The sequence below is a fragment of the Fukomys damarensis genome, unplaced genomic scaffold, assembly GCF_012274545.1.
Source record: "Fukomys damarensis isolate Sample0158 unplaced genomic scaffold, DMR_v1.0_HiC HiC_scaffold_12, whole genome shotgun sequence".
NCBI classification, from domain to species: Eukaryota; Metazoa; Chordata; class Mammalia; order Rodentia; family Bathyergidae; genus Fukomys; species Fukomys damarensis.
In genome coordinates, this window is record NW_022900924.1 from 49,827,970 (window position 1) to 49,838,378 (window position 10,409).

General features: G+C 38.1%; 1 protein-coding gene across 7 annotated transcripts in view; it reads right to left on the minus strand.

Annotated features, from left to right (window-relative positions):
• Lpp (LIM domain containing preferred translocation partner in lipoma) overlaps positions 1-10,409 on the minus strand; it is a 612,241-nt gene that overhangs the window by 444,875 nt on the left and 156,957 nt on the right. The window contains exon 4 of one of the 7 annotated variants that reach the window (XM_010624127.2): positions 6,510-6,573. The exons of the other annotated variants lie outside the window; for them this stretch is intronic. The gene's annotated coding sequence lies outside the window, so the exon portion shown is untranslated. The remainder of the gene's footprint in view (positions 1-6,509; positions 6,574-10,409) is intronic. 7 annotated transcript variants of the gene reach the window in all.

Consider the following 10,409-nt stretch of genomic DNA (forward strand, 5'->3'; position numbering starts at 1 on the left):
TTTTTTTTTTTTTAAATTCTTCCCCTCTAGGAATTGAGTAATAGGGTAAAAGAGCCAGTGTGGAAATATTGCACTGTGGGAAATGCAGAGTTATCACACATACAGCCCAGCATTCCTCTTGACTGAGACATCATGATTTAATAAAAAGAGCATGGATTTGGGGATCAGAAAGACTTGGAATCCAATCAGGTTTGACCCCTTGTGAATAGAACTTCTGAGGAAGTACAGGGTGTTGAAAAGATAAAGCCTGCTGTCCTTCGTTACTCCCAAGGAGTGACTTCACAGGTCGTCCTCTGCTATCTGAAGCCGTGGGCACCACACACCCCAAGAATGTGGGCAGCATGCCAAAGCTGGAGGCCACGGCCAACAGCCTTGACACTGGTCTCAGGCCTCCAAGAATTTTGCTCCGACTCTGACCACATGTGAACTACCTGGGGATCTTTTTAAAACACAGCCTGATTCAAGCGATCTGGAATGGGGCCTGAGATACGCATTTCTGACAAGTTCTCAATGCTTAGGTAGATGCTGCTGGTCTTCATTCAGGTCAAACTCTGAGAAGTGAGAACCTAAGAAATGTCAAGATAAAGTAAGGAGATAGAAGCTGTCACATAAGTTAATTGTGTCTGCCTCACCATGCTTTGGTGAGGATTACTGTAGTTTTGTGTAGTTTATTATCAAAATACTTTTGTTAGTGGGGTATGATTTTTCACATTACAGGCAACAAAGCTGAGACCCAAAGACATCAAGTAACTTATCCAAGGACAGGTAGTTAGTGATGCTGGTTTCCAAATCCAAGTACTATCTGTCAGTATAAGCATCTGCCCAGGCAAGACAGAATACACAGAGCTATTACTGTGCAGTGCTGGCTCAAAGTCTGGTTCTACTCTGCCACTATGCCCAGGGAGCCGTTAACCTTCTGCCTGAACTTTGCAAGCTGTGCCTCCATTCCCCCATCGGTGAGAACATGGCCCCTGGTAATTCTGAAGCCTCCTCCACCCCCAACATTGGCTTTCACTCTCCTGGCTCCCACATATACTCACAGTGGGTCACCAGCACCAAGTATTCACTTCACACATGTGGCAGTCATTATAACTTGGCAGAATCCAAAGTCTCTCTGCTCACATCTGCATTTGTGCTGATCTATGTATGGTCAGAAATCTATCTCTCTTAAAAGTCCCACGCTCAATATGATAGGGAAAAATAACAGATTCCCCAAAGGACTGAAATTCCAACTTATTGATAATTCAAGGGATAATCAGAGCACTATGATCCTAACTATTTTTTGTCTTTTTCTCCTATTCCCACTTACCAGGGCAGAAGCCTGAAAAACAAGAGAAAACTCTGAGTGATTTATAATGGATTGCATAAGAATTTAATTAGTGAATTATCAAGTAAGTTATTCAAAATGTATGATCTTGGTCCTCACCAAATTCTCATAGCACACAGTCACTCTACCCCTCTAGGGTCCATTTACCATTTTCTACCAGGTGGTCCCACAGTTTATGAACTTGTCCCATCATCCCTATTCATAATCAATGTTCTATCTGGAGAAATTCACATATCTTAGAGCAGATCTAGATTTAACCCAGACTTTGCTAGGTATTTGCTATAGGACTCTGAACAAATTACTTAGCCTTCCTGAGCTTTCATTATATGAGCAAATGAGAAAAAAGTTGTCTATTTCATAAGATTAAATAAAATTTGGTACTGTATTACAGTGACTAGCACTTAACAGACTATGGGCTAAAAGTGCAGTTGGTGAGAGAATGAATTAATTAATGAAGTAAGCATATTGAAAATTTCAAAATGAAAATATCACTCAGTAGTTTAAAATGTGTAAATGTCCAGAGTCATGTTCAGTGGTACTGCTAGAGAAGAACAATGGTGAACTGGAAGAACAAATCCAACGTCAAAACAAAGTGTTTGCCAAACAAGTGTCTCAGCAGACTTCCCATTCAGCAAAGCATCTCTTGCTTACTCCAGAACCCATGCATGGCCTTCAGAGTATCTACTGAGCTCTCAAAGTTACTAGCACTCTCAGCAGTTGTGCATTTTCCCAATCTTTCATAGACGCAACTGAGTTTTCCAAAATTCCATCATCTTCCCTCTTTATACAAACACATATGTGTGGGGACACACACACACACACACACACACACACACACACACACGAACTACCTTAAGCAAGTCCTTTGAGAAGAAGGGACTTGTCAATTGGTAGGACAAAAGTATATTAAATAAAGCAAGGCTGAGAGATGCAAACAGTACTAAGAAAGCATAGGCCATAGAAGAAATCACAGAGATGGGGTCTGAATGCAAGACCCAGCATGATTGTAAATTTGCTGAGACAGTAAGTAAATCTGAGAAATCTTGAAATTAGAGTTGAGGACATCATCTATTCCAGCCAATAATTCTTATCTCACAGAGAGCAAGACTGAGGCTCACTAAAAGATCACACCTTCAATAAAGTCATAGCAAATTAATCAGAGCCATGATTTGATCCTCAGACTCAGTAAATTTAGCTCTACTCTCTGAATCACTGTACTATGTGGTTCACAGTAAATGTTCAGATCAAGTGACCTCTAAATTATCTTCTACTTGATGAATAACTATTACTCTCTTTTCTGGACCCTGAAGTCCATGAAAATATAAATTTGGTTTTGGCAAACATTATACCAGCTGCTTCTCAGTCCCAACTCAGTCCCATTCGAACAAGTCAGGAAAAGGGTCTGAAAAGTTGAATCTACAAAAAATTTTGTGTAGCCCCAGCAACTGGGAATAGCAGGTCCTGAAGTAGATTTCACTGTGTTAGATAACACTCACTTGTCCTTTGGCTTATTAATCATTCATCTCTTTGTTAATGCTCCTAACCATGCACATCAAATAGCCAACTAGGAGTTCATCTTCAACTTCCTATAATTCACTGGACCAGAAAAGAGCAAGAGGTGGAGAAGAACAGAGTGCTGAGGTCAGGGACAAACAATTTCTCAGAGATAAAACTGAAAGGAGATTCACATTCTTCTAACAAAAACAGATTGCAGAAGACAACCAGTACCTACTGTTCGACAATTCCATGCAACTAAAGATGCAAGGACATTTCACATCTGTGCATTGACACTGAAATTGATATTTTTTGAAAGATGAAGGCCCTTTCTTTAATCTCTGGGCAGAGAAAGGCCATTAACAGGAAGAGCTTTCTGAACAAAAGCAAAGACATAGCCATGAACTCAAAATACAAAATTTTAGTCCAACATTGGTTACCAACAACTCAGATAAACTGGATTCCCTACTTGACCCCAAAATCTTCTTTTCTGAAATAGAATAGTTGGTTAGCATTGTGCCCTCTCCTCATAGGTCCAGTGATGCATCCTGGAAAGATCAAACAAAAGAGCAATCCACAGTCATAACAGTGTCTGGAGTGGATGATTTTACCAGATAGTCTAAAATATGAGACCCAGAACAATGTCATAAAATAGGGGCCATGGTTTGGGATTTTCCTTTCCTTTCTGACTTGAAACTGAGTGGAGTCAGCACTGGGGAGGGTAGGGGAGAGAATCAGGGTTCGGTTTGAGGACAACATGCACTGCACAGTAAAAAACCCGTCTCAAAAAATAAGTAAAGTAATAAAATAAAAAAGAAATTGCATGGGGCTAGGAGACAACCAAGGAATAAGAAGCTTTTGCTTCTTTTACAATAAAAAAAATTATTGTCATACATGGCTATGTAGTAGAGTCAGGATTTTGGAAACACGGCAGCAAGAAGGAGAAAGGACTGGCTAAGAAATAAAAGCATAGCTAATATAACAGTTAACTGGAAGAATCAAGATCAACTGCTAGATGCTGAAATGGACCTCAAAGAAGGCAGATGACTTGCCCCAGGCAACACAGCTCTGTTGCTATCAGAGCTGGAATTAGAACTATATTCTGTTTTCCGACACAATGAGATAACTGTCAGGGTCCCTAAATAAATTCATTTGTAAATATTGCCTCTACTTCCAATTCAAAAGAAATAACAACAACAACAACAATAATAACTGATTAAATGTAAGATACAGGAGGCCTATTCACTTGGGAGGCTGAGGCAGGAGGATAGCTATTGAGTTCGAGACCAGTCTGGGCTACATAGCAAGTTCCAGGTCAGTCTCAACTACATAGTGAGACCCTGTCTCAACAAACAAACAAACAAAAAAAGAGCTAGCAATATAAAGTTCATGAGAATTAATTATCATTAATCCTTGCTAATGAATCACCCTGGGGAAAGCAGAGATAATCAGTCTACAGGAGGACAGAAGCCTGTTCTTGTGAGCTTGCCTATTAAAAAATATGAGGTATCAGCTCTAAATAATAAACAGGGTATACCATTTCAGATTCCATGAAGTACAGCTTTAAATAGACTTGGTTTGGTTTGGAAAGGGGACAGGGAACATGCTGCAGTTGGTGGATCAATGTTGAAAGTAGAGAAAAACAATGATTACACTCATTAAGTACCTGTTGACACATCCACTGTCAAGTCTAATTATTTATTTAAACTGTTATTCTTTTCTCATTACTGCCTTTGATAACAATTATTACCACGAGATTATTTTAAATTTCTACCGCATGCTACTGGAATGATTACATCTCCACCTTCTGAATGTTATTTAAGAATTTTCTAGCCTTCCCTACCAGCTCTCACCACCAAAAGATACAGTTTATGATCACAGACAGACAGAGTTCCTCTTTTTTAAGAACAATTTTTGTAACCTTTCAACGCTTGCTTAAAACAGCTCTGTATAGTTTCAAGATAGATTTCAGTGGAGGAGACATAGTTAACCATTTTTCAAAGCTTGGTCTATTCACATTTAGCAACTAACGTCTGGGCAAAGATTCATATGATAACTGCAGTTTCTAAATGAACAAGTTAGATCTCTGCTTCTGAGAGGTATTAAACCTAAGAGAGAAGGTATGGATAAGATACTTTTTTCTGATACATTTATCCATGAAAATAAGATGTTTAAAATAATTTCTGCAGGGGCATTCTGTGAATGGCAGTGGGAATAGAGATGGGATGAAACTATTATTGCTTTGTTTTGGGAGGTTTTTTGTTTTTGTTTTTGTTTTTGTTTTCCTGTACCTTTTTCTTAGTTTGGGCTTTGTGATAAGACTAAGGGAGGAAAAATCTAACAAGTGCCTGCTATGTCTAATTTAATTACAGAAGTTTCCCAGTTCATGTGTTACGCACTTATTGGTATGGGACATGTCCTTATTTAATATACATGATGGAAATTAGCTTTGAAAATCACACAAGCCCAACAACCATAATTTCCACTGAATTCTAAGTTATTACGAAGGAGAGGGAGAGGAGGGAGGACAAAGGACAGACTGACCTATGAATGAATATGGGGCATTACCAACCAACTTCAGTTCTTCCAAAGGTCTGTACAGTTAAAATCAATTCAAGATCACAGAGAAAGTACACCAACTGAATTAATATAATATTCAGCAGAGTGGATGCTTATAGGACTTTAAATAATAATACCAAATATCCTACAAAGTTATATTCTGTAAGGCCTACATTCAGGAACATAGTACTGACTCTATGTTGCCCATTTCTAGCTAAGACTTCTAAAAGATCACATAGAACAGAAATGAGCTCGTTAAGAGGTACAGAAATCAGCAAGGTAACTGCAAGAAAAACAAATCATGCTTTGCAAATTTTACCATTTGATGCTTCTTAATTGTCTTCCCTCAGCCTCCATTTTCTTAGCCAGCTTGGGGTGAATGTCACCCCCTGCCAAGGCCCTGTGTCCTTCACCGGTCCCCCACCAGTGTGGCAAGAAGATGCAACGGTTTCTAGGCTTCGAAAAACCCTGACTCATTTTCTGTGTTATTGGATCTTTTAGTTGTTCCTTCAAGCTTGGACTGTATCTCTTTGAGATGATTTGTTGGGCAGATAAAAGAACGTGATTGACCCTACTAGTATTTTTTGGTCCCTTAAGAACCAAGCAGCTTAGAATAATGAAAAATGCACACAATGAAGGCCAAGGAAACTGGGTGGAAAAACCTGCTGCCACGTGCTAGCTGAGAAATGAAACAATAGGTTCAAGTGTCCTAGTACAGCACACTCAGGATGCTTGAATAACCATCAAATATGAATCTTCTGTATTGTCCACATGCTTATGCTTTTGGTATTAAAACTTCAGAGGTAAAAATGAAAGAAAAAAATATTTTTCTGTTTCAAGTACATATTGATTGGACTTATCTTGGAAAGTTGGTATCTTCACTTTTTTTCATCCCCTATCCCTCCTAACCCTCCCTGCTCCTTTCAACTCTTGGTCCAAAATGAAAAATTAAATGACAAAGAAAGAAGCAGAGGACAGGTCACAATGTCTTGGCCACTTTTCAGGGTTTGTTGATCATGAAATACCTTTGAATTCCTTTTATGGAGAATAAAATTAACCTTAAACATTATTGGCTCAGAAGCCTATTAGCATTTATTTCATAAACACGAAGATGCCAGTCTTCTCTTACCTCGGGTGGCTTGCTTTTAGAAAGGGCAGTAGACACACAGTTCAGCCAAATAAAATGCTACTGTCTGTAAATGAAATAGGTATGAGTTGCACTTGAGCATTAAACTTGTTTTATTCATCACCTCTTCACACATGTAGATAACAGTTTGTTTTAGAAAACATTCTCACACATATTATCCCATTTCACCCCCAGTGTCCTCATGAAGAAATAAGAAAGATTTATTCTACTCACGGAATATAAAAACAGAAGCTCACAGAGAGACAGAGAGGATGAGAAGGAAACTAATAAGTCTCTCATCATTAACTTCACAAGCACTATGTGAAACGGGCAATACCATCTTCATTTTACAGATATGGAAAGTGAAGTTCAAAGAAGGTATCTTGCCCAAGACTAAATAGTAAACAGAAGGTGGCAGAGTGAGAACTTGAAGCCAGTGGCTCTGCCTACTGGTACACTGATCCATCCTTCCCTCTTAGCTTCTCCTAGGTTAACAGGATGGAAAAACAAAAAAACAGCAACACAGGAACTTGGTCCATACAGTGTGTGTTCTGGGTTAGGAGTATTTAAAAAGAACAAACACTATTTGATTGGCATTAGGAAATAGGAGAAGCACAGAGGGTTTAGAGCCAGTCACACGTGCCCCCCGTCCACGGCTATTAGGGAAACTATTTAAACTCACTCAGTAATGATTTTTATATGCAAATGAGAATTATAATATCTAGCTAATAGCCAAAATTATCCTGGTAAGTTTTTCCCCATTATTCCATATCTACAGAGATAGCATACAAAATGATGACATTTCCTCCTGTAAGCCTATATTTATGTGATCAGGTGATGATGTTTCAAGTGCACAATGCTGGAGAATGTGTTTGGGTAGGATTTTATTCTATTCTTTTTTGCCTAGTTTCCCACATTTACCTATGTCAGTTTCATAGCATGCCATCCAACAATAAACAACATAAATAACTTTTGTCCTGAAAGATAAGGCACCATTTCTTTTTAATCAAACATCCCTTCAACTCCCAAAAAACAAAGAGTCGTAACTTCTGGAGAAAACCTGATGATGACTCAGGCATTATCCTAAAATTTGTGCCTATAATCATGTGTTAGATTCAAAAAGATGGAGCATCCAAAAGAACTGCAAGAACAAAGGGAACTTATTTAATGAATAGATTTTTTTAAGAAGTAGAATAATGTGAGTAGAAAGGAGTAGAAGTGGGAGGGGTTGGGGAAAGGAAAGAAAAGAAAAAATATGAGAAAAGGAAAAAATTTAAACAAAGTCTATAAATAGGGAAGGGTGGAGTAGGTAAAGAGAAGGCAGGGGAATGGGGAAAAAGTAAGAACCAAGATACATCATATAAAGGTACAAGATCCTAATAATGAATTAACTGTACTGTATATGTAAATTGTACCAATAAACTTAATGGAAAAATAAAGTAGAAGACCTTTAGGAACTTTTACTAAAACATCCACTTTTCATAAAAAACTCAAATAAAATTAGGCAAAGAAATACGGTTGATAAAATGTCCTGCAAGAAACCAGCCTTCTGCCACTAAAGTCAAAACCTTAATCACCTTTCAATATTAAAATTCAATTTATCACTTGGATAATGTTAACATGGTCCACAGATCTTAATTTATCCTCATTAAATAACTCTAATGACACCTTATTACCCCAATTTTACAAATACAGAAATCATACTTTACAGATCACAAAATAAAGATGGAGCAGATAAAACTTCAGTGCTGGAGGTGGAGACTGAAATTTGTAGGCATCCCATAGGATGTAACCTCCCAATTGAGAGTATGCTATTTAGAGAGAGCAAATTAACAATTTCAGCAAATGTAAATCAAATATATAACATACAAATTTCAATTGTCAAAGCACTAAACTGTCCCAGTTGTTAAGCACAATTATCAAGCACATTTCATTTTGGGTTCCACTTCATTAGCAAGTGAACAGAGAGGGAGAAGACCTCACACCTGTGTTCTAACTGAAGGTGACACTTTACTGAGCAGAAGCAGAAGGAACACTGCCTGCAGGGCTACCAGGGACACTTTCTCTGCTCTCCCTGCTGAAGTCTCACAGATGAAACGTCCTTGGGCAAAGTACTGAAACACAAGCCGTGAAACTACAAGAGTCTGCTTCAAAAAGTTTAAGTTCATCGGCCTTCTCACACAGTTTGGGAGTCATGGGTAGCTCCTGAGCACTTCACAATACAATAGAGGCCTGCATAACCCATAAAAATATCTGGGACAAATGACACAGCCCAATTGAGCATCTTGGTAATGAAGCCAGATATCCCTTGCTGCCTCTGCGTATTTTAGGACTGCTGACCCAGAACCTGGCATGGCCACATCCTTTCTCGAACCATCCTTCCTCTTCCAAGAAAAATGTACTCATTTCCAGAAGCTATTTCAGCCAAAAATTATCTGTACTACCTATATTCAACCTGTAAAGTTCCAATCTATGAGTCAGAATCTATGTGAACCCACACTCAGCAAATCTACTTGAGACTGCTATAAGGTTATTAATTTCTGCATATTTTAGGGGGGAAAAGGAAAGAATACATGAAGCTAATGAAATAAGACAAGTGAAATGACAAGGAGTAAGGAAAAAGCAGAAAAGAAAGGAAGGACAAGGAAAATGGACACAGAATGGAGACATTTCAATGGGTTTTTCACTAACCAGGGTATCTTGAATTTATTGTCACACTCATAGAAAAAATTTAAATAATGTAAGCTTAACACAATAATCCTATACTGTGAACAAAATTTCTCAGTGGCATTAGACTGCCATAACTGTAACTCATAATAATTGATATTTTTGTGAGTGCTACAGTAGAAATGAACAACGTGAAGGAGCCTTGTAAAAATTTCCACTACAGTGGCTACTCTTTAACCCCACTGTCTCAAATATTCTTTCTTAATGGGGGGAGTTACCTTGTAAACAGCAAGGGGAGTCCCAGCTACTCTGAGGCTGAGGCAGGGGGATCAAAAGTTTGAGTCTAGCCTGGGTAACTTTTGATCAGAAGTTGTATGAAGTATACATATTTTTTTGTTATTGTTGTTTATCTTTCTATAGTCTGGACCATGGTTGTTTCTAAACCATGATGAAAAGACCAAAAATCATTCTGTCTAAATTGTGTGTATTTCGTAAGTTTCATGAGATAGGAGCAGTGCTGGTGAGAGGATTACTTATACTAAGATCTTGTTAAATTAAAAGATGATATAATTTTAAATGTAAATGTCTGACCCAAGAAGTGGCTGAAATGATAGACCATAGAATGCCCTCAACTACAATCATCAAAACCCCAGCAAAGAACATTTCTAAATACATCTCTCACCCATCACACTGAGAGGCTTATCAGGAATAGAACATATTCCCCAGCTTATGAAGGATTTGGTTGTCTCATTAAAGTAATGTTTGTCAGCATTTAATTGCTTCCCTCCCTGATTTTAATTTCCTCACCTGTCAGCACTGATCTGAGGTACTGAAGTCATCTGACACACTGGCTGATTGTGTTGGAATTAATCAAATTTTTAAAAGTAAATTGCTGTGGCCTAAAGGTAATGCTCAACTTCTTAATGTCATGCTTATAAGAGTTCTATCAATGGGATTTCTAATCCATAAATTAAACAAGAGACATCAGATATCCTGAGGGGAAATACAAGTCACTTTCCAACCTCCAACTCTAGAGCTCTTCCAAAGACACACAAGCTATCCTTCCTTCTTCCTTTCCAGGTCACACCATTCTGGGGACAATCCTCCCCAGGGTGAGTATTCCACAGCCAGAATTCAAAATAATTGGCGTTTAATGCTCAAACTGACAATCAAATAACTAATATATATAATCTTAACCTTATTAATATATTAATCTAATCTTATATTAACTAGTAT